At 41.2% G+C, this 26,742-nt stretch overlaps 1 protein-coding gene across 3 annotated transcripts in view; it reads right to left on the minus strand.

Moving 5' to 3' along the window:
* ARHGAP6 (Rho GTPase activating protein 6) overlaps positions 1-26,742 on the minus strand; it is a 312,049-nt gene that overhangs the window by 220,150 nt on the left and 65,157 nt on the right. Inside the window, exon 1 of one of the 3 annotated variants that reach the window (XM_082775530.1) lies at positions 11,684-11,765. The exons of the other annotated variants lie outside the window; for them this stretch is intronic. The gene's annotated coding sequence lies outside the window, so the exon portion shown is untranslated. Of the gene's footprint in view, positions 1-11,683; positions 11,766-26,742 lie in introns of those variants that run through there. 3 annotated transcript variants of the gene reach the window in all.

Raw genomic sequence — 26,742 nt, forward strand, 5'->3', positions numbered from 1 at the left:
TATCAAGTAATACAGACTAAAGCAAAAAGAGAAAGAGAGAAATGAAGGAAGGAAAATCGAATTGTTCTGGACATACACACTTTTTGCAGTCCATTTAAAAAAGCTTATTTTAGAGACCTGGAAAAAGAGAACAGGTGGAAAAGGGTAAATGTCAGCTATGTATGCCAAATGAGCCTCTGTAACTTAACTGGGTTTTCCATCAGACCATATGAAGGTACTTTCTAAGTGCATAGGTTCATTTCTGTCCACATATTTAGGTGTTTGTTTGGCCAACATACATCTTCCTGCTTCTTACCACGTCAGACAACCACAACAAAGAAGCAATGCCAGCTGAAGGACTGGTCCCTATGCCTAACAGTCAATGCCAAGGTTTTTCCTCCCCACGTCTTCCTCCCATCAGCATGGGCTAGACCCCACGGCCAGGCTGCGCTGCACCACGGCTGCCAGAGCAAGCTCCTCATCACACCGAAGCGAACAACTCTACCCACCACGCTTGCAAAGATGTTGCTCGTTATTTTAATGAGTGTACAGAATGAGCAATTTTCAGCTCCATGGGCCACATGATGTACGAATTAGCTAGCAGGAAAGAAAACGTCTTGTTGAAGTAATTCATCTGCAGTTGCAACTGCGCGGTTTTGTCCAAGAAGCATACTTCTTGTCATCTCCAAGAAAGGCTGGATTTAAGAAGCACTCAGTCCAGTCAGAGTTGCCTTTTTCCTCACATGAGGGATTTGCAAATAATCCTGCAGTCCCCTTGCGTCTCCAGATACATGGGCTGTGTACACACCAGAGAATTTGCATTGCTATTAATCACTGTATTTTCTGAGCATCTTGTATGTAAAGTAGACAGGCAACAGAGGACTCCATACATTTTTTTGATTCTTTCTCCCGACAGTTTATAGCAAATTCCATCACATCTTTTTGGGTCAGTTAGAATATACAGGAGATGTATCCCACTTAGTAGCAAAATACATCACTACCAGACTCTCCAGCAATTCTCCATCTCCATGCTATTCCTCCTTCCAGAACAACTCACAGCCACTTTCTCCACTCATTCCTTATCCAATGTGTGAGCCCTTGTGCCCAGCTGTAGCAGAGCTTACAAATCACACAAGGCACAGGCAGAAAATCCTGACAGCCAGGATCAGCGACAGCTGTGCTCTTCCAGGGATGGCTACTTAACAAAGCTGAGAGATTGCTGTCCCTGGAAGGTAAATACAGACTAGGCAATCTACTTCACTGCTTCATTATCTTTATTGTCAAAGAAATCCTGATGTGTAACCTGTCTCCTTTTCACTCTTTTTTTTTTTTTTTTTTTTTTTTCAGTCTTTGCTGTGAACACAGAGTATTATATTAACTCTTTGCTTGTGGACATACTTAACAAATTTGGAGCATCTCTCCTGCATCTTCTTTTCTGTAAATTAAACAATCCCAGTTCTTTCAGACATTTTTTTTTATACATTGCAGTCTGTGAACTTCTGGTTGATCATTGTTGATGTTTTCCTGAATTGCCCAAAAACGGACACAGTGCTTTTCCTAAAGACTCCACAGAGCTAAGTAGAGCAGGCGAGTACTTTGCAAGTCTCGTATGCAGCACCCCTGTTTATACACACTGGTATGGTGTTTGCTTCCCATATAACACACGAAACACTGAATCAAGGATTAAATCCGAGTGAAAAAATAATCACTCCATCTTCCTCTGCAGAACTGCTGTATAACAACCTACCCCTATCATGGGGATTAGCTGATAACCAAATACAGTATTTTGCACTTGACTTATATCTTATTTCAGACCTATCTGTTCAAAACAAATTAATTTTAATCCCATCCTTCAATGTTTACAAAGCTATTCCTATCTCATTTTGGCAATGGCTGCACAGTGAATAAACTTAGTCTCTACTCCACTTTCCAAGTCATTAATAAAAAATGTTAATTAATTTTGGACCATGACAGACGCCTGGCTTAGTATATAAGATTGACCTCTTGCCCAGCATATAATTCCCATTAATGCCTGTACAGACAGACATGCAGCCTACTGTGGTTATGGAGATACAGCATAACAACCTCCTACAGTTCCTAGGATTTTCAAGGCAATATGGAAATAAAGACTAAATCTATTCATTTTCCCCTTTGTAGAAAATTAGCTCTTTTCAAATAAAAGCATTAGATTATTTTCCATCTCCTTCTATGTTTTTAATTCGTCTTTCCTTCAGTACAAGTTCAAAGTCTTTCGATCATACAGAAACTCAGCTGATGAATCCATATTGCCTAGACCATATTGTTCTAACTGTTATCAAATTTGGGTGCTACATTTCCTGCCTTGTGTTGTTTTAGGGATATTCACTAATTTGACTGTCTTGAATTTCATTAAAAATCCTTTTTGCCAGATCTACAGCTCCATGTACTATAAAAGAACAAGGTAATAATCAGAGAAACACCCTCTGAGTCACTCAGTTGAGCTGCCCTCCTGTTGTTGTGCTATTTTCCTCTTCCAAGCCTCATTTCCATTAGTTCTCTTTCCCTCAATGGACGTCACTGAAAGCTGAAAAACATTTTTCATTTGATCATTTTGATTCTGTGGTCTGCCACCACTGCAGAGCAAATGCATTCACTTGTTTTACTAAGCTGGACTTTTTTTTTTTTTTTTTATATATTGTTTGTTTTCTCTGAGTTTTACAAATTTCTTTAAAGGTCATTTTGTTCTTCCTTTTCCTGTTCTTTGTAGAAAACTCACTACTTGCTTCTAACCCCCTCAACCCTCAAAAAGTTCATTATTTGACTACAGCATTTCTCCTCAGTTTGAAATAGTGCCAGTTCCTCCACCAAAACACATACAAACATTTTTCCTTCAAGACCCATGTAATCAGCTTTCTGCCCTCTTACCCTGCTCGGACACAGTCCAGAAAATAAGACTGTGCCCCACCACCAGAATTCCAAAAGCAAAGGAGAAATTAGTATTAATATTGGCTCTTTTACCCTCAGAACATCTTTTGCCCCACAAGTAACTTCTGAACATCTCTGATAGAAAGCATAAAGCAGCAGTATTCATTCAGGATGGCAGCTGACCTCTCTCACCTTTCTGGCTAATGATGTCCTCATTTTCTAAGTGAGAAAAAATCACGTGGAGAAGCCGAATCTCAAGCGAAGGCAGAAGAAGCATTTCTGTGGCATTCTCCAGCAGCAGGAAAAGCTCCCAGCTCCCACATCCTGCACCTACAGCAGCCCACAGCCAGCACACCAGCAGGGAACAGCAACGTGGGTCAGTGCGTAAATCCACTGGGTGTGCTGGAGGGACACCCTGTGCCAATGGCCAAATCAATCTGATCTTCTGTGCTGCTCAGGCTACAATCTCTCCAAAAAGTATGTCCCCCTATACACATACCAAAGCCAGTGTCCTACCCAAAGGGTCCCAACAGGAGGACGGCTTTGAAACACAGCTGTATGAAAAGCAAATTGCTTCAGACTCCAAAAGGATTTTCTCTGACAGCTCACATAGGAGCCAACTGTCTGGGGGGCAGAAAACAAGCATTAGGTCATATCATGTGCTAAGAAAAATTACAGCGGCTGGAGACTCTGGATTTACAAAGGTCTGACCCAGAGAATGAAGACAGTGAGAGCACTCATAGTCTGTCCATCACCAGCAGGATCCTTTGTAAATAACAATCATTTTAGGATATTATTACTTAAAAATGAAGTACATCTCTCAAAGATTCAGGCATTATAAAGGATGAGTCTGCAATGACTTTAAGAATCATCTTTCCTTTTTCAAGCCTCTTTTTGTTGAAGTGATGTAGCATTTCAGTGCCTTGCAATGCTATTTTTAGAAATTACCCACCTGTGATGATTTTCAAGGACTCTATCTATATAAACAGTCTTGACTTTTCAACCCCATCAGCTTGTCATTTTGTGAAACAGATAACAAAACATGGAGAAGTACCCCAGAGATCTGCAATTCTTCAGCACAAAATGCCCTTTTTATGAAGCTTTTATCTTATAAAGTATCTCTGTTTCAAGAAAATGTTCATTTCCTACTCAAACACCAGTTCTGGTCATCATTTATAAAGATGCATTTTGCAGTTCTTTCAAAGCAAGATTTTCCTCTTTGCACTTTTCTAAATTAAGGTAGAACTGCTCAATGTTACCTGCTAATGTTATCTATATATAGCAAACTTCCTTATCATGTCTTTTGACCTGTAACATTGGAAGTTTTCTTCTTAGATATCTAAAATTTAGTACCTCTGTTCTGAACAGCAAGAGCATATATAAATATCTTGCTCTGACTAGCAGTATATTCATTGACTCCCTTTTCTTACTGCAGTTCACCTTCTCCCTCACTCATTTCGTTAAATATTTTCTGCTTTCACAGTCATCCCAAATGTGGACACATCGATGGAAGACCATTGCATAGAGGAAGGTCTTATGATCTCACCTCAAATACAACCTTTAACTAACAAGTAAGACGGCCAAAATCAGATTCTGCTTGAGTTTCTTGGGCTAATGGACCTCTTAGCTTAGCCTATATAGTTGAAGCCACCTTCCCTCCTCAGTTACCTTCTGAAGCCACGTGAGACTGCAGCAGGAATGCAGGAAACCATACTTTACCTGGGAACAACCTCAACAGCTATTTGAAACAAAGCACTCAGCAGTGCTGATGTAACGACCTGATTCAATCTCCCATCACATTTGTGTTTTACTACAGAGTTGCTCTTGGAGGTTGCAAATACTCAGAAATACGTTTATGCTGTTCAGACAAGCCAATTAAAATGTTTCATTGATCAGCACCAGAAACTGAAGTCTTAAGAACATATTAGAGGTATTTTATGTTCCTGCCTGCCTCCACTGAGTAGTAGATATGGTGCTGCACCTTGTTCTCTGAACAGTAAGTCCCCTACAGATACATTTGCTATGGACGCCACAGATGAAATTACTTACAAAATCCTTTGTTAGAATCACAGAAACATACAATTATGGAATGGTTTCAGTTGGAGGGGACCTTCAAGACCATCTAGGTCTAACCTCCCTGCCATGGGCAGGGACACCTCCCACCAGACCAGGTTGCCCAAAGCCCCATCTGTTCCGGCCTTGAACACCTCCAGAGATAGGGCATCCACAGCTTCTCTGGGCAACCTGTGCCAGTGCCTCACCACCCTCACAGTAAAGAATATCTTCCTTATATCTAATCTAAATCTAGCCTCTTTTATTTTAAAGCCATTACCCCTTGTCCTATCACTGCACTCCCTGACAGAGACCCTCCCCAGCTTTCCTGCAGACCCCTTTTAGGTACTGGCAGGCCACTGTAAGGTCTCCCTGGAGCCTTCTCTTGTCAAGGCTGAACAACCCCAACTCCCTCAGCCTGTCTTCATAGGAATCAGACTGTCTTCATAGGACAGGATGTACTGATCTGAGAGAAACAATGGTCCCCTCATCTAGCAAAACCCTGGTCTTGTCAGCATGCAAAACAAGACCTCAAGGTTTCAGATTAGGTTGCAGACAAGATACTTTCCATCAAATACGATGGACCATTGTGGCTTCCCCCTCTCTGGGCAGAATGACTGCAATAAATCCAAATGATGCTGTTTTAGCCAGGAGCTACCCTGTCCAGCGTTTGCTGAAGAGAGCACTCCTTTGAAGACTTCCTATTCCTATGCAAACTCCATAGGTATTTTGAAAATAACACAAAAAGCCAGCTTGTGGTAAGGTTAAAGAGATTAAATGCTTAAAGATGCAGTGCACCACATTGCCTCTAAGCATGGCATTTGATTCTTACAAGAATGGGGTGAGAGATGTCACATCAACTAACCGAAGAGGGGACCTTTTTGGAAGAAACAGACCACTTGGAGGCCAACCCTTACAGGCACAGTCCATGCCCCAAATAAAACTCTGGGACCCTCACACCAGGGAGAAACTACTCATCACCACAACAGCTAATGGTTCTTTGGTATACACATCTCATATTCAAAGAAGATTTATGGGGGCAATAAACTCTTAAGCAATTTATCCTTTGATGTTTGGCTCACAGTTCCCACTGGAATCATACGCACTATGGAAACTATGATAGATAATCTGCTAAAAAAGTGCATCTGTTTCTTATGCAATGTTTCCAGCATGAAACCAAGCTTGAACTTAATAAACGGGTCCTTCTAGTATGAGATCATTTTGGAGATAATTCTTCTCCCAAATGACCTCACATGCTTTTATATTTTCCATGAGCAAATCAGTGTTTACATTCAAGCTTCCTCTCTCTCTTCTTGACGGCAGTGGAAGCTGTGAGATTTTAAAATGTGATAAATTCTGTGCGAGAAAAAGTTTTCCTTGGTTTCAGAAACTTAGAGACTGTCATGATAGCTCACCTGTAAACATAAGGGGTACCAGAAATCTGCAACAAAGAGTACAATTTTAGCGCTGACTTGTTTGTCATCAGAACTCAGAGTTAATATTAGCATCAGATATTCTTGAGAATAGATTCTGGAAATTAACATGGTAAAGAAAAGGGGTGATAGCAAGAGGTCTTGAATTATTTTCCACTCTGATTATATGATAAATGTGTGCTTTCAAGTCTCATCCATAATGTCTGCAAAAAGAAAAGGGTGAGTCTAAGGCTGGAAAAAATCCAGCTGTGTCCCTCTCTTATCCTTTCTGTGTCTCAATTTAACAAAAACACCCACACATACACACGAAAGATCTACTTCCATACTAATGAGTAAAAGTACTTAGCAGCAATCTAAACTAGACTTCCTCCATGGATCAAGGAGATTTAATCACATTTAGCCCACGAGTTTAACGTTTGGTAATTTTCTTGCCAGCATCCTGCCATCATTAACATCAATATCTGTTTAATAATGCAGAAGTTCTTCTACTAAGTGACCGAACTTCTAAGTTATAAAATGATGAAAGAGCTGCTCTTAAGCCACACAATTTTTTGCTTCCTAAAAATGCAAGGACAGGGACCTGATACCCCCTTTTTTTCTGGTTGGTTGGTTGGGGTTTGGTTTTTGTTTGTTTTAAGAAAATTTGTTACAGAGAAAGCTCCTCAAAGGTTCCTCAAAGATAATGGTGTTGTTGTAGTGTTCGTGCTTCCCCATCATTCTGTGCTCATTGAATGTTGTTTCTAGTGGAGCTGAAGCACCACTGCCAAACACCAAGATAGATTCAGGGTCCTATCTTTTTTTCCTGAAAAGAGGAAAAGACGTTGGTGCCTTGCCTTTGCACCAGCTTCCTACTGGGCTCTACCTGGGAAAAGGACCCTCAGAGTGGGATCCCTGAGAAAACCAGACAAGTATCACCAGATAAGTATCACCACAACAGTCACCAGAAAAAAAGGACCAGTGTCTCTCTGGAGCAGCGTGGAGAAGTTTTAAAGCACCAGGCCTAAATACAAAGACCACAGCACAACCCTGCCAGAGGTGAAATGGATTATTAGTATTAATCCTGGCCAGACTGTGGACTAGATGTGTTGATATTTTCTTGAAGAAAAGTGACTGTTCTGCACATATTCCAAAAGCAAGGGACATGCTTTATTTATTTTTGCCACTCTACAGGAAGAGTTTGTTTTATTATCCCAAAGCCAGGGGACTAGCTTAAAGTTTCTAAATCAAGGAAAGAGTTTTGTGCAATACCAAAGATTAAAGGAAAAAAACAAACACCCCCTACCCCCACCCCCCAAACCACCAGCAGTCTGCAGCGATGCCTTTCTAATGCATTAACTCCTTTCCTGCCAGGTGTCCTGATGCTTCTGGGGATATAGCCCCAGACAAAACCAGAGGATAGCACCACAACTCATGTCCCTTTATAAAGATCTGGGACTACGGATTAAATTCCTTCATGGGAAAAACAGATTGGCAGCACAACCCATGTTGTGGCCAAAAGCACAGACACTGTAACAGGTGATGATGGGATGTGGGCTGCTGAACAAGTGACAGCCAAAACAGATCTCACAGATCTGTAATTAGGTCTTTAATATCAGTGTCACTGATAGCATCTATACAGAGCTTCTAATTTACTTAGAAGTACATCCTCAGTTAGGGCAACAAAAAGGCACAATAGATTTCTGAATTAAAGACTAAAGCAGAACCATAATACTTGCCTACTTGAAGGCAAAGTGTGATCTTTTCCTAGACTACAAGGCAGCTAAAGACAGTCCCTGAAATGGAAACCATAAGCCCTTTCCTAGGAATTACAGAAAGTACGGGGGCTTCCTGGCATATTTTAGGCAGTGGGCCTTTATCACATCCATCCACTTCAGAAAATCTAGTACTAGGAATTATCAAATGGGAGATATGTGTTATTTACACAAAGTATTACTGAAACACATATCCAAACGAAAAAGCCAAGCCCAAACCATTCATTTGGATTTAGTGCCATTTTTAAGAGGTTGGCTCATGGGAATAACACATGGGTAGGACTGACCTTAGGAAGCCTGAGCTGGTGATGTAGATGTGTTTTATGGCAAAAATGGTATTTCCAGGGTACTACTTGTTTCATCCTTTAACAGGTAGATGAAATTCTTGTTCTCTCCATTGGGCTGACAGCAAAGAGGCATCAGGGTGGATAATTCCCACATAGACATAGACATTGAAACATTTGGAGTTAGACTAGATGAACCTACCCTTGCCTACCACAAGGAATAGGGAAAGGGCTTGAGACAAGAAGGGTAGCAACAGAGCATGATACAGATCGAGCCCCAGGGATGAGCTGTTTTCAGAGGGGCATATTTGTAGTCAGCATGGATTCACCAAGGGGAAGTTGTGCTCGACCAATGTCATTGCCTTCTATGATGGCATCACCAGGTGGGTAGATGAGGGGAGAGCAGTGGATGCCATCTACCTTGACTTTAGCAAGGCTTTCGATAATGTCTCCCATGACATCCTGATAGCAAAGCTGAGAAAGTGTGGGATAGAGGAGTGGACAGTAAGGTGGGTTGAGAACTGGCAGACTGGCCAAGCTCAGAGGGTGGTGATCGGTGGCGCAGAGTCCTGCTGGAGACCTGTGACTAGCGGTGTTCCCCAGGGGTCGGTGCTGGGTCCAGTCTTGTTCAACATCTTCATCGATGACCTTGATGAGGGAATAGCGTCTGCCCTCAGCAAGTATGCTGAAGACATAAAGCTGGGAAAAGTGGCTGACACGCCAGAAGGCTGTGCTGCCATTCAGTGAGACCTGGACCGGCTGGAGAGATGGGCAGGAAGAAACCAAATGAGGTTTAACAAGAGCAAGTGTAGAGTCCTGCACCTGGGAAGGAACAACCGCATGTATCAGTACAGGCTGAGGGATGACCTGCCAGAGAGGAGCTCTGAGGAGAAGGACCTGGAGTCCTGGTGGACAACAGGTTGACCATGAGCCAGCATGAGCCAGCAGTGTGCCCTCATGGCCAAGAGGGCCAATGGGATCCTGGCGTGCATTAAAAGGAATGTGGCCAGCAGGTCAAGGGAGGTGATCCTCCCCCTCTACTCTGCCCTGGTCAGGCCTCACCTGGAGTACTGTGTCCAGTTCTGGGCTCCCCGGTACAAAAAAAGGCAGGGATTTCCTGGAAAGAGTCCAGCGGAGGGCCACAAAGATGATACGGGACCTGGAGCATCTTCCTTACGAAGAAAGGCTGAGAGATCTGGGTCTCTTCAGCCTGAAGAAAAGAAGACTGAGAGGGGATCTCATCAATGTGTATAAATACCTGAGGTGTGGGAGACAGAGGGATTTGGCCAACCTCTTTTCAGTGGTTTGTGGGGACAGGACAAGGGGTAATGGCCACAAGATAAAGCACAGGAAGTTCCACACCAACACGCAAAATAATTTCTTCACAGTGAGAGTGACAGAGCACTGAAACAGGCTGCCCCGGGAGATTGTGGAGTCTCCTTCTCTGGAGATATTTCAGGCCTGTCTGGACGCCTACCTGGGCAGCCTGCTCTAAGGAACCTGCTTTGGCAGGGGGGTCTGACCCGATGATCTTTCGAGGTCCCTTCCAACCCCTACAATTCTGTGATTCTGTGATATTTGGATGACAGGTCCTGCAATGAAGCCAGTACATTCTGCTGGGACCGGAGAAGCAGACACACCACCACGGTAGCCATCTCCAACCCATGACAGAAGAGCGGTCCTGTTTTGGTCTGACACTGCTAAAATTAGCACTTCATTCCCAACAAGAGCCCAAACATTGACTGTCCCCTCCCATGTGGCAGAACACTTTGCCTTCTTCCATGGAAACCAAAGATTTTGCTCTGACCCTCCAAGCGGGTTACTCCCTAAAACCTTATCTCAAAGACACAGGCCTCCAGTGAGGAGAAAGGGTTCAGCAGGGGACACCACCAAAAGCTTTGATATTTAATGGCTAAGGGATTCAGGCGTGACATTTCCTACTCCCAGTTCCATTTTGTCCCTTCACATTAAGGACTGGATTCAATCACCAACTTATTTTTGCAGGCATTTAATCATAATGAAAAGTAAACACAAAAACTGGCAAGGAGACAAGCTCTGCAGCCTGACTTCTTTCTTACTCTACTACAACTCACTCCAGGGCAGCTCAGTTCAGCTGTGAAAACGCCAGTACCTACCCTGATACAATCCAGAAAACTGCGATGCATCTCCCTCCCGCTGGACAGCAATGAAAACAATTCGAAATTTAAGACAAGCACAAGGCTCGATTGTCCTTACTGTTACAAGTAGCTATGGGAAAATATTAGCACATGCCATTTAAAAAAAGCTCTTATCACCTCTGTCCTGCCAAAGGTCTTAGAATTGCCCCATTACCCCATCCTGAATATGCGGTGTTTTAAAAACAGAGGGTTACTGCTTATCTGTTACCTGGGTCCAAATATTTTGTTTTCCTAAAAACGGCCTGAGAAGCCAAACAAATCAACATCATTAAGTTTCTGTTGGAAGCTGAAAGGGATTTTAAGTTCAGTACAAACAGGATTTCTCACATGACAGGAAAAAAAGGGAAGCAGAAGAATAAAATGTAACATCAGCATCTCCCTGGGAGGATCAGCATTTTCCCATAATGTCTGAGGCCAAAGTTCTTGCCAGTTCTTAACTTCAAGCTGTGCATTTTATATAGAGAATTTAGAAAGGTCATTCTTATGAAGAGAATATGAATATGCAGGGAAAGATGAATTCACTTTAATCAGACGGTTACTTATTACTGCAGTTGACCCAAACTCTGTTAACATAAAAGAACCCCCTAAAATATTTTGATGATATTTTAGGGATTTCTAATACTACGTGTCTGAAAAGTGAAGGGACCAGAGGCAGGAGAGGTGATTTAAGAGCATGTGATGTAAAGATATTGAAGTTAACGAGTATCAGTGAAATGGAGTTGAACCACAACATATAAAATGCAAGAGACAATATAAAGATTTTGGTTTTCAGAAATAGACTGCAACCAGAATCCAATAAACACATCAGCAAGAACCTCCTGCATGTCACTGCAAAGCTGAGAGTCCCAGCCAGGCAGAGACGCACTGATCACAGCCAACAAGCTTGGCTCACTGCAGAATCAGAGCATGGAGAACTGCATTTCCATACATCTGTGCCCAAAAGGCTGCCACCACTAGGAAGGCAGACAGATATTTCCCCGTTCCATTAAGCTATTCCTGGGGAAGCACAAGTGCATGAGGAATTCCCCCTGAAGAGACTGACAAAGGCAAGGCCACACCAACAGGTGCTGACCCCATCCAGCACCATCCTCAGTGCCACCTACCTGGGAAGATCCTTCAGGCAAGCTGCTGGCAGAGAAATCTTAAGCTGAAGACACGCTCCAAGTCCTTATAAGCAGACCTCTCTGCTGCCCTTCTTTTCACCTCCACTATGCCAGCGCAGGCAAGAATAAGGAGAGGCTGCATCCAACATTAATATGTATGTCGCCTCTGACGCAGCATGCAGCTTTGACTTTGACTGCCCTGCTTCAGCAATATGCTCAAACACCAAGTGTTAGTGGGTAATTTTAACTGGCGAAGTAGCTTTATAGTGATACCTAAGATTAACCAGCTCTTAAAAAAAATAAAAAAAAATCACTATTCAATTCTGGAGACACAGTGATAATAAACTCTCTTGGGAACAAAAAATTGAGCCTGTTAACGGAAAGAGAGTTGAGCACAGATGCTGGATGAAATCCTGAGGATGCAAGGTATAAACACAGGCTATTGTTGACAGCAGATTTCTCCATATCTGCATGAGTTGGTCAAAAATACTCAAATCACAAGGTTCATTTGGCTTAAAAGTCTAAAAGTGTGATTTTTATTTTAATTTTTTTAATTTTTTTTTTTTAATGTGCAAATGCTTCCACAGAGTATTTTCCTGTTCTCTATCCAGTTCTACATCTGCACTGCAAAAGAGGTTGCTACAAGTATCACTGAGCAGTTGTCACTAACCTTCACTTTCTAGCCTCCCTCTCCTGGAATTTGTCCTGTCAGGCGAGTGATTATTTGGCTTCAAGCTGACTGAAAAGGTCTGCACTTAGATTTTCAGGACTTCTCAAAGAGCTTCAGAATTAAGGGGAGAACTATTGCCAACCTGTCCTCAGTGGAAGGTGACCTCTGCAGGTTGGCAGCAACAAACAGCAGAAGCTTTGATGTCAAAGATATCTGTTCCTGCCCCCCTACCAAAAATAAATAAATTAATAATAAAATAATTAAAATGAATCCTGAACAGTATTTAACAAGTGTTAAGGGAGAAGACAGTCCCTGCTCTATAAGACAAAGATCAGATCAGTGTGATGATCTGGCACATGAACCCTATAATGAAAAAAGCTTATTTCATAGATTCTAAATATCTATCACTTCCGTGAAAGCTTTCTTGACTTCAGTTGCTCTTACAGGACCAGAAATGACTATTATTAATGTGCTATGCTTCCTTTACCAATAATAAATGTGCTCTGGTCCTTTCTGCATCTGGGTGGTGAAAACTTCAATTTATCTGGTTTGCTCTTAATGCATTTTAGCCAGAAAAGCTTATCTGGACACTCAATTTTTTTTCCATCTCAAGACTTTCACTGATTTCAGTTATCTTTAACTGCAGTGGAATATTTCCATTATTTATTTATTTTTAATACAAAAAGTCTTTAATACAAATTTGTAATCTTTAAAGAGAGATACTGATCTAAGATTGTTCAGCATCTTTATGAGCACAGAATCCTAAAGGAATGTGTTATATGCTGCTAAAACAGGACCCCTCTGTCCTTTGGGGAAATAAATAAATAAACAAACAAACAAATAAATAAATAAAGATGCAGCACTCAGAAGTTTTCACGGCTACTATAGAATTAAACAAAGGGCCTCTGCAACTGCAAGCAGCTAAAGCAAAGCATTCAGCAATACATAACAGCTAAACTCAAGCTCATCCTTCCTTCTTCCTGTTATTAAAAAGTTATGCACATGAGAATTATTTTATTGTGTGCTTCAGCAAGTTGATGATAGTCATTTAAAATTTATAAGCACTAATAAGATGACACATCAAGTTTATCCTCATGTTCAACATTAGTGTTGATGGGATCCATAAATGGGATGTAATAAAACTGAGACCAGTGACTCACCTTGGTTATCAAGAGCATGTGGGAAGTAAAAAGGCTGAATTTTAATGTCATTGCTAGCCAAATTCTGAACCTTCTCAGTAACTTCTGCTATTTAATGTATGAAACAATGCAAAGCAAGATTATTTTCTATTATCCTATACAGGTGACACTGCTGTAACTACAAATGGAGGAAAGTTCATAAGGCATAAGAAGGTGAAGCTGTAGGGTGCCTTTTTAACAAGAATCAGTGCAGGATTCTGCATCATTATGCAAAAAAAACGCAATTTTTTTTTAAATTTTTTTATTTTTTTGTAGCAAATTGCCATGGCTAATCTACAAGTGTGTTAGCAAGAACATATTTTTCCATTCTTAACAAGTAATATTACAGCATAATACAAGATACAAGACCCTTTTCCTAATGCATTCAACATTTGGCAAGTGTCTTAACAACCTTATAACAGTGTAATATGCATTAAAGTCATATATCTCGATATACAGAAATACTCTAGGTATTGATCAAGGTGAGGTAATCTCCCTACAATCCTCTATGCTGATGTTCAAGTCAAAGAAAATGTTTCCTCATTATTGTGTTGCAGCAAGTTATGAAAGTCTACTGAAGTAAGTACCTCCCTGAAGCAGGATCCTTGTGGGTTTATCACAGTGAGGTCAGACTTCACATTAGAGGTCCACCTGAAAGCATCGCATTCCTTCCTCTACAGGAGACTTGAGCTTATTGCTCAAGACAAAATTCACACACTACCCATGGACTGGAACTGCTTGCAACTGTAATTCAACCTGTTTTAGCAGTCTCTGCAGCGTTGTGAAGTTTCCTCTGGCACTCTTCAGAGAGCCTGCCCAGGCTTTTCTTCTGTCATGCTCAGTATAACATAATTCTTCTGAACCCAAGAGAAAAAAAAATAAAAAAATCTGTATCAAAATATGAAGAAGGGTGCTAAGTCTAGAGTTCTCCCAATGCAAATCTAACACTTGGAAGGATTAGTTTTATTTAACTTTGCAGCATTTATTGCCGCTATACTGCACTAAAATCATAAACATTACCATTTGTAAGACTGATACTGACAGTCCGCTAACAATTTTCCTGTCTGAGGTCTCACAGAATCACAGAATGGTTTGGGTTGGATGGGACCTTCAAGACCATTCAGTTCCAACCCTGTGCCATGGGCAGGGACACCTCCCACCAGACCAGGCTGCCCAAAGCCCCATCCAGCCTGGCCTTGAACACCTCCAGGGATGGGGCATCCACAGCTTCTCCGGGCAGTCTGTGCCAGTGCCTCACCACCCTCACAGTAAAGAATTTACTCCTAAGATCTGATCTAAGTCCTTCTCCATCTTCCTTACAAGCCCCCTTTGTGTACAAGGCTGCAATGAGGTCTCCCCAGAGCCTTCTCTTCTCCAGGCTGAGCAGCCCCAGCTCCCTGAGCCTGTCTCCACAGGAGGGGCGTTCCAGCCCTCTGGCCATTTTCATGGCTCTCCTCTGGACCCGCTGGATCCTTCCTAGTACTGCTCCACTCCACACGGTGCCCAGGCCTGAGACGAGCTGGTGGCCATGGACTCGATGCTGCAGACACAGCAGGCATGGGTTGAACCAGCATCTGCTTCCTGGGGCAGCAACACGGGCAACTCTGGGCAGTGAATCTGAAGAGAGGCACTGTATCATACTGATCTTTAAACAGCTCTGCTGTTTAAAAGCTGCAAGTGAGAAGCTTTGCATAATTTTAGCTTTTAATTCTCAGGATAAAAATGATGGCCTAAGCAGTTAGAAGTCTCAAGAAATCCAGAGCTGTCATTTACTTTTAGTGAATGGCTCTGATCAGGTAGGCAAGTATTTATTCGTATTCCTAGCTTTTTCCTTCAAAACCGATGGTAAGACTGTCATGTACACACATCTACCTGAGGTTCTTGGTACATGTGCTCCACAGCTGGCTTAGTTCCAGAGAGGATTTCAGTAATTGAATTAGAGTGAGCAAAATTGTATAATGCCCCATTTAAAACAGCAATGCTTAGTCCCATATTTCTATGAGCACAAAGACACTACAAACTTAATTTAAGAGTTGACAAAACATAATATCTAGCTGAAATACATATACACATACACACACATGCATATTCACACACACACATACATACAGAGAGGAAAATGCAAAAGCCCTAAATTTACCAAGAAATTTGGGACAGAAGGGTAATGAAACAAAGCAAAACTGAAATAGAGACAAAACCACTTGTAAGGCCAGTAAGAAGTAACTTCCTAAAAAAATGAAAAAAGATCTTCAACTCTGCAGACATTTTGAAAAAGCAGAAACATTTTCTGATGAAAAATATGTCACAAGAAATTTCCCTTGCTCTGCTCCTTGTTGTTGACAGCACCTTTTTAAATAGTTCTGGTGTTTTTCTGCAAAGAAAGACACTGGAAAAGAGGATGGTCTAAGATGTTTAGGTTTCTTCAAGTCTTGAACTCAGGAGAAACTCATTTCATTTGTTCCTTGTCCTTACTTTACTTCCATCCCATCAAAACAGATAACCCACTAGTCCTTGAACAGGAAAGGAACAAGGTGAGGGAAGGTCTTTGTAATTGTGTCCTTTTGTAATTGCATTTATTATTTTTACAGCTCATTTATTTTTAACTGCTTTAAATGCTCAGCAAAATCATTTAATTGATACCAGCCCTGGCTGTGCAGGAAAGGCACCTCGGAGTGTGCTCTGCTGCAGAGGAACCTGTGTTCAAAGGGCTCGCTCAGCACGGGATGGCCTCACCCGCACACGTCGCTGCCGGCCCCAAGAGCTGTGTCAACATCTGGAACAGCAGCAGATGCAGAGCCTTCTGCACAGCGATGCTGCTTGTTTGCTTGCAGAGGGAAGTCCAACTTTTGCCATGCCCAGATGTGTTTTGTGGTCAGCATCATTTCCAGCTGGAAAGTCGATGTAGAGGGTGAAAGGACAGCTCTGCCACAGCAACTCCTGTCAAAGGTGTAGCCTGTGGGTTTTTTTTCAGGTCCCAGTGCTGGCTGGGAGATCCTCCTTCTGTTCTCCCTCTGTCACAGAAACCTTCTGACATACTGAAGGCTGGTACCTCTTTTAGTAACACATAGGCTTGTAGAGTTGGGCTTTCGTGGTGGCATTTACAAAAGCCAAACTCCAAAACATGCAAGTTATAAAAAAAAAAATGGGAGGGAGAGACCTTCCCCAAGACCAAACTGAATCCCAGCCCACCAAAGTTGTCTCTAGTTTGCAGCTGAGCTGTGGCTCTTCTTTTCATCCCACTAAGCTCATCATGTCCTTGCTCTCTGGGATTGCACTGGACACATTAGCTGACGCACTCTAAGGTGATTTTTCCGGGCATAATACTACAAATTGAGCTACTTGCCCTATCTGCAGAATTTAGATACTTGTAACCCCCTCACCAATGAGGTACAGACCACACCGCACCTTGGTGCTCTGCAACCTTCCCCTGATTCTGCAGCCCTGCCAAAATTGCCCTCCCCAAACTGACCACGCAGGGCTCTTTCCTACTTTCCCTACTTTTGCCCTACTGTCTTTGCTATGCTGGTCTGCAAATAGAGAGAAAGCAAACAAACAAACAACAAATCAAAACAAAACAAACAAATAAACAAAAACCAGCAACAACAACAAAAAAAAACACCATGAACTTTTGCAGCTCGGGTTGCTGGAAAGCTAGACACCTGGCGTCCATAATGGAACTAAGTTGTGATCACCAGAGCTGGATTAGCTATTTTCACACCACACGGAAAAAAACAACAGAACAAAGCCTCCAAAAGATGAGTTGCATCAGCCCTGAAGCATAGGTTTGGTAAATGGAAAAGCTCACAGAAGTCTCATTTTTCCTGAAAAATACCACCATTTTCTTGCTAACTTTTCCCAGTGCCCTGCAGCATTCATCAGAAAGTGCCCTGCAGCATTCATCAGAAGGTTCTCGGTAACTGCAAGGGTCCCTGATGCCTCCTTTTCCCTGGAGGGGGCATCTCGGAGCATGGCTGGACAAGGTGACTGCTTCCCTGCCACCACACAAAACTCATTCTCCCCCATATAACACATGGTAAGAGGCAGCGTCACATTTTTTTCTCCAAGAAAGGACAAAACTAAAGATGGTTCAGATACCACGCAGGCTGGGAAAAAGGTGATGTTTAACCTGAATGATGCTTTAAAATATGCACTTCATTATTTCCCAAGGTGTTTTTGTTTTTGACAGACATGAACAGATTTCTCCGTTGTTTCCCCAGGCTGTGATGCTCCCCCAGCTGAAGCACTGCTCCCGGAATGGCTCTAACATCTCCCCCTTTGCTAGCACAGACAAAAATAAAAGCAAAACCTGGGACTGGGAAACAGCACAACACAGAAACATATATACTGTATGACACAAAAAAAAATGAAGCTGAAAAGCCTTTCCCTTGCCTCCTTTCTCCTAAGGGCTTCACCACCACAGGACGCTCACGTGTGCTTTTAAACACAAGCCTCTGTCCTACATGTGGACATGTCTCTGCCAGAGAGCCACGCTTCATGCTAGTGACAGGCATGGGCATGAGCTGCTACAGGTTGCTCAAATATCCCCTGACCTTAGTGGGATATTCTTTTTTTTTAAACAAAATGTCTGTGGTGGGTTGTACTCTCAGAGTCTACAAGAATTACAGCACAACTGATACCTCTTCTCAGTCCCCCCTGCCTTTACTAGGAAGGAGGACAGAATATACAGTCTATAAATTCAAGCCAGTATTAGTATGCGCCTTGCTACTGTTCTTGTGATCTTTCACTGGGCAGTGTTACTCCTGAACTAAATGCTAGTTTTAAAAGGAAGCTGTTGTTCTCTTTAAAATGTCATGCATTCTTATAATGCCATATACCAACAGTGAACAATGAAAATCATTGTATCCTTCTGGAACTCGAACTTTGCAAACTTAGTTCTACAAAAATAAATTATTTGAAAAAAAAAATCAGAGGTTTTGAATTCTAATAGTTTCACAACATTCATCTACCCTATTTCTGGGCTATGGGTTTTCATGAGCGGATAACATATTTCCATTGGAAAGCTTCTCCACTAGAAAGAGATTTTCTGATAAATAATAATGCTCCACAATTATACAGTAATTAAGTAAAAACTTAAAAATTAGTATGACATGATTGTATTAAACTGGTTTAATTTAATCAAAATAAAACATGGTTAAAACATCATTTCCCTTGAAATTATGTATTTTAACTTTTCATAGCAATTAAAAGAAAGGAAGAGAAAGGAAGTGCTAAAAAAAAAAAAAAAAAAAAAAAAAAAAAGAATTCAAATATATGGCAGCTAGAAAGCCAACCTTACTTTAAACACATCAAGTTACAGGAATCCCACCACATACTTTCATGGGATACAAAAATTTGTACATCCTCACAGAAAATTTGCTCCCTGCCTCTAGTATAAAGTTTTCCAGCTTCTAGCAAATGAGCTTATTATGTTTGTTTTGTTTTGTTTTTCAGAGAAGTTAAAAAATCAATATCTACCAGAGATCTCTCCAATTACATGCAAAATGGTTGTGGGTTTTCAGGTTGGAAATTAGGAGGCATTTTTTCTCAGAAAGAGCAGTCAGGCATTGGAATGGGTTGCCCAGGGAAGTGGCGAAGTCACTGTCCCTGGGGGTGTTCAAGGAAAGGTTGGACCTGGTGCTTAGGGACATGGTTTAGTGTGTGATATTAGTGGTTGGACCAGATGATCTTGGAGGTCTTTTCCAACCCTAATGATTCTATGATTCTATGAAAATGTGATCACAGCAGTGGGTTCAGTCAGTAGACAGACAGAGCAGAGTCAGTTTGCAGCACCCGCTATAATCTTATCAGAGGTATTAAATGGACAGATAAGACTGTATCCATTTTGCCATAAAAATTTCAGCTGTATTAACACAACTCTTTAAAATTGATTTCATAATTACATCTCAAAAGCTTATCACAATGCCAGGTTTGCTACGCAGTGTAAAAAGCCTCTTTAGCCAGGCTGAGCAGCAAAGGGTGGCACGTGAGAGTTGGAAAGCTCGCCACACAGTTCAGATGAACAAAACAGCCTCACTTGAGTCAAAACTGCACAGAATAAATCCCATCTGAGGATACCTATTTGAGTGTCATAACGGATCTGAATTGCTTATTTGTGAATAACTGCTTACTTGTTTTTTTACCTTAGTGATTTATCAGGAGGAAAATGAAAGTTACACTGAAAAAAAAAATAGATAAATAATATAACTAGATAAATAAATAACTAAAAATAGATTAATAAAATCTTCAAACTTTTCTCACTGAAGCTAAAAAGGAAAGCAACCCATAGTTTTACTGCAAGAAGAACTAAATGTTGCATTTGCACTGAAATGGCTGTGCCCTGGACTTGTTTTCAGAAAGCCCAGGGAACAGAGCAGCAGCCGTGGCAGTATAAGGTGCTATGCTGTCACAAACTGCCAGCTGCTCTACACCACAAAGAACCATCTGAACCAGGTCTGGATCCCAGGCAAGTGCCCTAAGCACTAGCACGCTGGCACTCTCGCCCTTTATTTCTCTGGCTCAGCGAATATTTAAGTATTTTATTTCATTATTTTAATGGGATATAATCAAAAGGAGAGATAAGGAGTGAGATAGCCCCCCAAATCCTTTATTTTGCAGATTGCATTACTCTCTCAAGAGATGATTGATGGGGCTTCAAGTCCTCTTGGCCTTAAGCCCATCCTCCATTATCATCTGTGAGCACCCTAATGACAAGGTAATTGGTCAAAGCATAACAATTACCACTTTAGCCTGAAAGCTTTTTCCATCCAAACCTAGTCAGGAAATCATCCCAAATTTCCAAATAGTTTCAGGATGACAGAAACCACTTTTTTTTTTTTTGGCAACCTATTTTTTTTTTTTGGCAACCTATTTTTTTTTTTTTGGGAACCTATTTCCAGGTTCTGTTCTTAATGAAAATTTGCAATGGCTGGATTCAAAGCACTGCATAAACTGAAAGTACATTTTTGATGGTTTATGCGGATCCACAAAGAATGTTAAAGTCCACAAAAACTACTTTCAGGTTATATGGAAGGTATTATTGTACTCCCTGCTAAGATGAAATAAAATGACCAGGGATTTTATGATATTTAAAGTTTTAGATAATTTTTTAGGGATTCCCTTCTGAGGCAGAATTAAGGGCTCAGGCTCATGGTTTATTGTTTAACAAGAGTTAACAAGCCACTGTGTGCCAGCTGTGGTAACCTCTTCATACATATTTTTAGACCTAGATAAATGCAAAGTAATATGACTTGAGTTATTGTACTTTCACTGCAATCTAAACTAAATTGAATTACTTTGCATTTGCCATAGGCGAGGAACATGTGCACAGAGTGTTACAGACAGCTGGTTTACTCAAACACAGTAAACTACTAAGCAGTAGCAATACAATAATGCAACTCACATCCAACCTATCCATTGCAATACTCCCAAACTCATAGTTTCATTAAGTTTTAATTGCTTTTCTGGGCAGTAAATGCTACATTTAAAAGCTATAATGGTCACGTAATTTATTTCTCTTCCGCCACTGTTTTACTGATACATACTACAAAATTTAACTGCAGCTTAACAAAATTTGTCCTTCGCTATTAAGAAAGAGAGTGTAATGTTACAAAGCATAAAATTACAAAGTCCCTAGGAACATTTTCAGTTAGCAAGATGACTATAAATACAGAAATCTCATTACAAAGAGCTGTTTGAAACTTACACCAACCAGATAATGACAAAAGCTGCTAAATGCTAATTTGATTCATAGTCTATTTTTAGGGAGATTGCTAGTCTTGCAAAAGATACCAGCTACTCTAAGTTCAGTCTGGCAAATGCCTCAATGTGGAAAAAATAACAACAACAACACTGAGGGCTTAAATCTTGCTTCTAAGCAAGAAACAATACAGGAAAAGATGGAAGGAACAAGAAAGGGGAACATGCTGAAATTGTTAAAGCAAAATGGTCATAGGTAACTGCCAGAAAAACAAACAGTGTAAGCTGAAAGGTGGTTTTAAAGACTGCATTCTCTCCCCCATTATAAAATTGAATGTTTTCTTTTCTGATGACATGGAACAATTGTAAGAAATAGCCCTCAGACACTGAAGCATGTCAGTCAAAAGCAGAACGTGTCCTGAGGTCCAGGGGAAGTCTTCTTTTTTGAAGAATCTCGGGAAAGTCTGGGTAAAGCACCCGTGGACGTTACTTCATTTGTTCATGAAGTATTTGTCATGAAATATTTGTGAATATTTATGCACTAGCAAAAATACTTTGCTAAGTCTGTCTGTTCAAACGACTCCTTCAGCTTCCCAAGATTCAAAGTTACACAGCAGAGCTGTCCTCTCTGGCAGACGCTCTGGATTTCTTATTTCACCTTCTGCACTCATTCACATCACGCTGACAATCATCATCAGAGATATTACTCCCAGATAATCTTTCTGCAAAGGAAATCATCTTGCCAGCATTCATAATTTTATCACAACTCAGGCAATAGATGGTGTTTTAGTCTTAATTGGTTATACTCTTAATATCTGCAGTAGTCTGAATATTCCATTATGGAAAAAGTTCTGTGACAGCTACCCAAGAGAAAACAAGAAGAGAAACTCAATCGGTTCCGTATCAAATGTAAAAAAAAAAAAAAATAATAAAATAAAATAAAATAAAATAAAAATTTTAAAAATGGTTCCCTTTCTTGCTTTCAGATTTTGCTTTTAAGAGTCTAATACATAACTATAAAGTGCCCAGGGCTGCTGAGAAATTAAGACCAAGCAGTCACACACTTCCAGTCAGGAGCTTATGGTTTGATACACAGGTTACCCGTGTACGAGACATAACTCTTCCTCCACCAGAGGGAAGTTTTCATGCTCTGAAGGCTCAGAAGGGTTTGAATACACTTCCCTCCCTTTAAAACCCTAGATGCTTGCAGGGCTATGTATGGGTCCGCAGAGGGGATCTCTTGGCAGGAAACAGCCCCTCACAAATGGTCTGGCTCAGGATGCATTAATGTTCCTTAGGAGTTAAATCTCAGGGCTTGGATCCATAAAATATATTTATATGCAGGATGTTAACAGAAACATGTTGGATTTTTACATTAACAGTATCCACATAATGCATTTGCTACGAAAATAAATCTCTTCAAGTGAACCAAAAAATGCCCTTATTTCTAATAATAGGAGAGAAAATTACAGTTGGCAAACTCAAGAGACAATTAAGCCAGTGTTTCAGAGAACTCCAGATCACTGCCAAAACAAATATTCAGATAAAAGAACGCTGCTTCCACTCCCTGCTTCCTTATTAATTGTGTTTTTTCTTTGGCCATTACAAACAGGTTTGTAAAATAAACTCCAAAAATATACGTGTCTCTGTTTTTTGATTTGCACTTGATTGTTATTTCTGAGGATGCTACCAACTGCTGAAGAAGAAAGGATTACAGTAAGATTTGTTTCCGTAAATAATATAACAAAAAAAAATAAAAAACACTGCACATCAAGGTTAAATGAGGACGAAGTGGGAAATTCACGGCATAAAGAACTGCGAGGCCTCTCAGTTGGCTTTCCAAGTGCAGGATATTCATTGCATTTTATTAGCTGATTAACGAGGTGTGTGGCAATTCATCTGGAGCTACTAAGGTCCTTTGATCCACCTTCCTTGCAAGCGCTCCCCTTACCAGACAAAAACAGTGCTTTGCAGCTAAAATCACTCTGTGTCCAGCGGGAGGATGGTGCAGGGGGCCAGGCAGGAGACCTGTGACTCAGCCCATCCACACCAACCTCCTCATCCGCCCCACAGGACTGTCCCCCACCTGCTGGGCCTGATCTGGGGTGCACCACTCCCCCTGAAGCCCATGTAAGTGTGCTTTCTGCACATCAACCCACATCTCTGTTTATCAGGAGAATCTCCCCTGCAGTGTCTTATCAATATAGTGGAATATCAATAGCTATCAGTAGGTATCAATAGGTATTTTTAACTTTAATACAGGCAATGCAAAGCTTTTTTCACAGAAAGCAGGGCCTCAGACCTACGTATTACTTATACTGAAGGTATAACCTAAAGCGGACAATCTTGAATCAGGGAATGTCACAGATATGGCAGTTTTTCCTAAGTGTTCTTAAGACTAAGAGAAGTCTGCCATCTTCACTGTAGACTGAAGCCCAAGCAGTTGTCCTTGCCCATGGCACTCACTACGCAGCAAGTCAGACACAACATTAAAAATGTGCAAAGGAAGAGGCTATTTACATACAACCAAGTTTCTTCAATTGCTTTGTGAGATCCTTTATGATATCCAGCATTCCCAAACTGATGAAAGCTCACAGGGACAAGTGAGGGAATATAGAGAGCCTTTAATAAATGTCACAGGTCTGAAATGTTCTTTTAAATAGACGCCTGATACATAGTATGCACTACAAATTATCCTCATGATAAAAAAAATACATAAAATTTTGCCATCATGAAGATCCTGTGACTTGCAATATATCCTCCAGCTTGAAAGAATATAATAAAGAATGCAATGGAAATATGAATTCAGAGCACTTCCTAAGGACAGATACTGCTTCAAGAGAGCAAAGACAGGTGGTGTTACCTATATTGTCTTGTGGCTCTGGAACCAGCTCCAAGCAACAGGGACCATGAATCCACGAGTAGGCAGGAAAAGACATGTGATGAGAAGCTGCTTTCATCCTGATCCAGAGTTAAGTAAAGTATCTCTGGGAAGGAGCTGGCATCTTTACCAAAAGAACAGAGATGTGGTAGTTTCACAAAGGTCTCTGGGATGAAGTGGTGCAGTCCTCTAGCAATTGCAGATTATCTTCACAGTCAAATAACACCCAGAACTGAATTCTATTTACTTGTGTAGTGAGTATGCTTCTGATTTTGCAATCAATAACCTAAGTTTTCTAGAATAAGCCTATTACATCTGTCTTCTTCCTCCCTAGTAACTGGGTGATCTCAGAGGGAAAAAAGAGGCACCGAAGCACTCAGCTCATCAGGGAATGTGCATAGACTCTGGGAGGAAAACAGGGTTCTAAGCATAACCATCTAGTCATATGTTAAATGCACTTTAGGATATCTGAGGTTTACCAGGGAGCTAACAGAATGACACGCGTGCTATACCTGTCCTGGTGGGACTGGCAACAAGTGGGACAGCCTGGGTCATCTCAAATGACCTATGCACCCCAATTGTCCCTCTTGATGCCAGGTTCACCCATGAAATGAATTTGAGTTCCCAGTAGTTGAATATGCATTTTTCTCTAGCAAACTGGAAAGGACATTTTAAGAACAAATGGCAACAACACGGAGTCGGAACAAAAAGCCACCCATGGCAGGTTTAAGCCTGCACCCTTTCAGCAAACAGCAGCTGGTAGGGAAATACCTTATGAATTAAAGTTTACCTATAATCATCTTTGAATTTTGAAGCTGCTAAATAAATAAATAAATAAATAAATAAATAAATAAATAAAAGGGAAGGGAAGTCCTGGCATCCTAATGGATAGGCTTCCTCCAAGGGGCAAGTACTGCTGCTGCTGCTCCTGGTCTATCTGGAAGGCAAAATTCACTGCAGCTTGCTCTGCTGGTGTGCTGCTGAGCCCATTAACTGGGCGCCGGTGCTGCTGTTAACAATTAAACTCTAAGCTAAGATTTATGGATACCCAGGTTTAACATAACCCCCCAGCTGACCTGCAGGTCATCTCCTCGAAGTGCCATCTCTGCATGGCACCTACTGGCACAAGCCTGTGTAAGTAAGTATGAGCTACAGGAGGGTGTCAGAGTGATGCAGTGCCAGTGGTAGCTTTCAAAGAAAGCAAGCATGCGGAGTAAAACAATAAAGAGATTTGCATATAATGATGAATAACAAAGCAAACACGTTAGTTGGATTCTCTAGGAAATGCATCGTATGCTGTGTTTTCTAATGGTAAGTAATAGGGGATAAAATGAAGCCAACAGGAAACAGCATTAGCAGCCATTTTCAAAAAGAAATTTTATTTACTCAGTCCTGGCCTGTGTCAGATTAAATTCTTTTTAAAACAACATTCAAAATGACCTTTTTCAGCGTGATTAAGACAGCAAAGGAAGCAATCTGAGGAATTAAAAAAAAAAAAAAAATCCAATAAGTGAAATGGACAGCTGTACAGGAAACTGAGCAGTTGCCATGCTGCCATTTCCAGAGAGCATCAGCAAGCAGCCTTGGCTCTTGCTCGCTTTGCTGGACTTTAGTCCTCACCCTGGTCATACCATGTTCACAGCATTTGCCAAAATACTCACCCTGGGTCAGGACGTTTCTCCCCAGGAAACCTTCTTGGCATCCAACAGATTCACCTGGTGCCAAGGATGCCAAGGCTATCTTTAATTCTCAACTGGGCTTGTTTGGGAGGACCCATGCCACTCGTCCAAGTCACACGTAGCAGCAGTGTCACTCTCCATGCAATCCCATCCTTGTGGGGGCGTCCTTGTGGCCCCCCCTGTTGCCTGGGGCCTTCTCCACCCCTCAGCACCCCTGAGGCAGCAGCTGCACACCTGGGGGCCCCCAGGACTGGACCTTTCCACTGGTGTAGCCAGGCTCAGGGACACCAAGGGCCAACTACTCCATCAAGACCTTCTGGTGCATGTGATGTGCACACAAATGTAGTCAGGACATCAAAATGCTTTGCTCCTCTGTTGTTGTACCACTCAAATACTTGTGTCAATACACAAGCAGTTTCAACAAAGCTGATGGGCTGCAGATTTTTCCAAATAAAATGGTGAGCTTTTCCATTTCACCACGCTTTAGTTTCAAAAATGTTCTTTGCAAAGGTGCAAAAATACTTCAAAGACTTTAAAAAAATAAAAAAAATAAAAAAATAAAAAAAATAAAAAAATAAATTTGAAATTAAGCTTCTCAGTAAGCCTGAAAATAAATATATTTGTTAATTATCACCCAGGATTCATTGTCATATTTTGGAGGACTTGACCCCACAGGAATTTTTGATGAATTTCTTGAAATGCTGACAAACATCACAGTCTCACATTCAATACTACCAAATTGTACTGCTGCCAGTGTGAGCTAGAATGCTAAAATATTTTTTAAAAAGCGCAGCTACACGTACAAGGACTGCCAATGGTACTTAGCAGAAACAATTGGAGTTGCTGAATATATTCGGTAAAATTTACAAAGCATGCAAAAGCCAGCCTAGCAATGGCAAATGCCTGCTTATTAACTGGATCCATTCTGTGATTGTCCTGGATGTTACTTGATTTAC

Source organism: Aythya marila, assembly GCF_965140915.1.
Source record: "Aythya marila genome assembly, chromosome: 1".
Lineage (NCBI taxonomy): Eukaryota > Metazoa > Chordata > Aves > Anseriformes > Anatidae > Aythya > Aythya marila.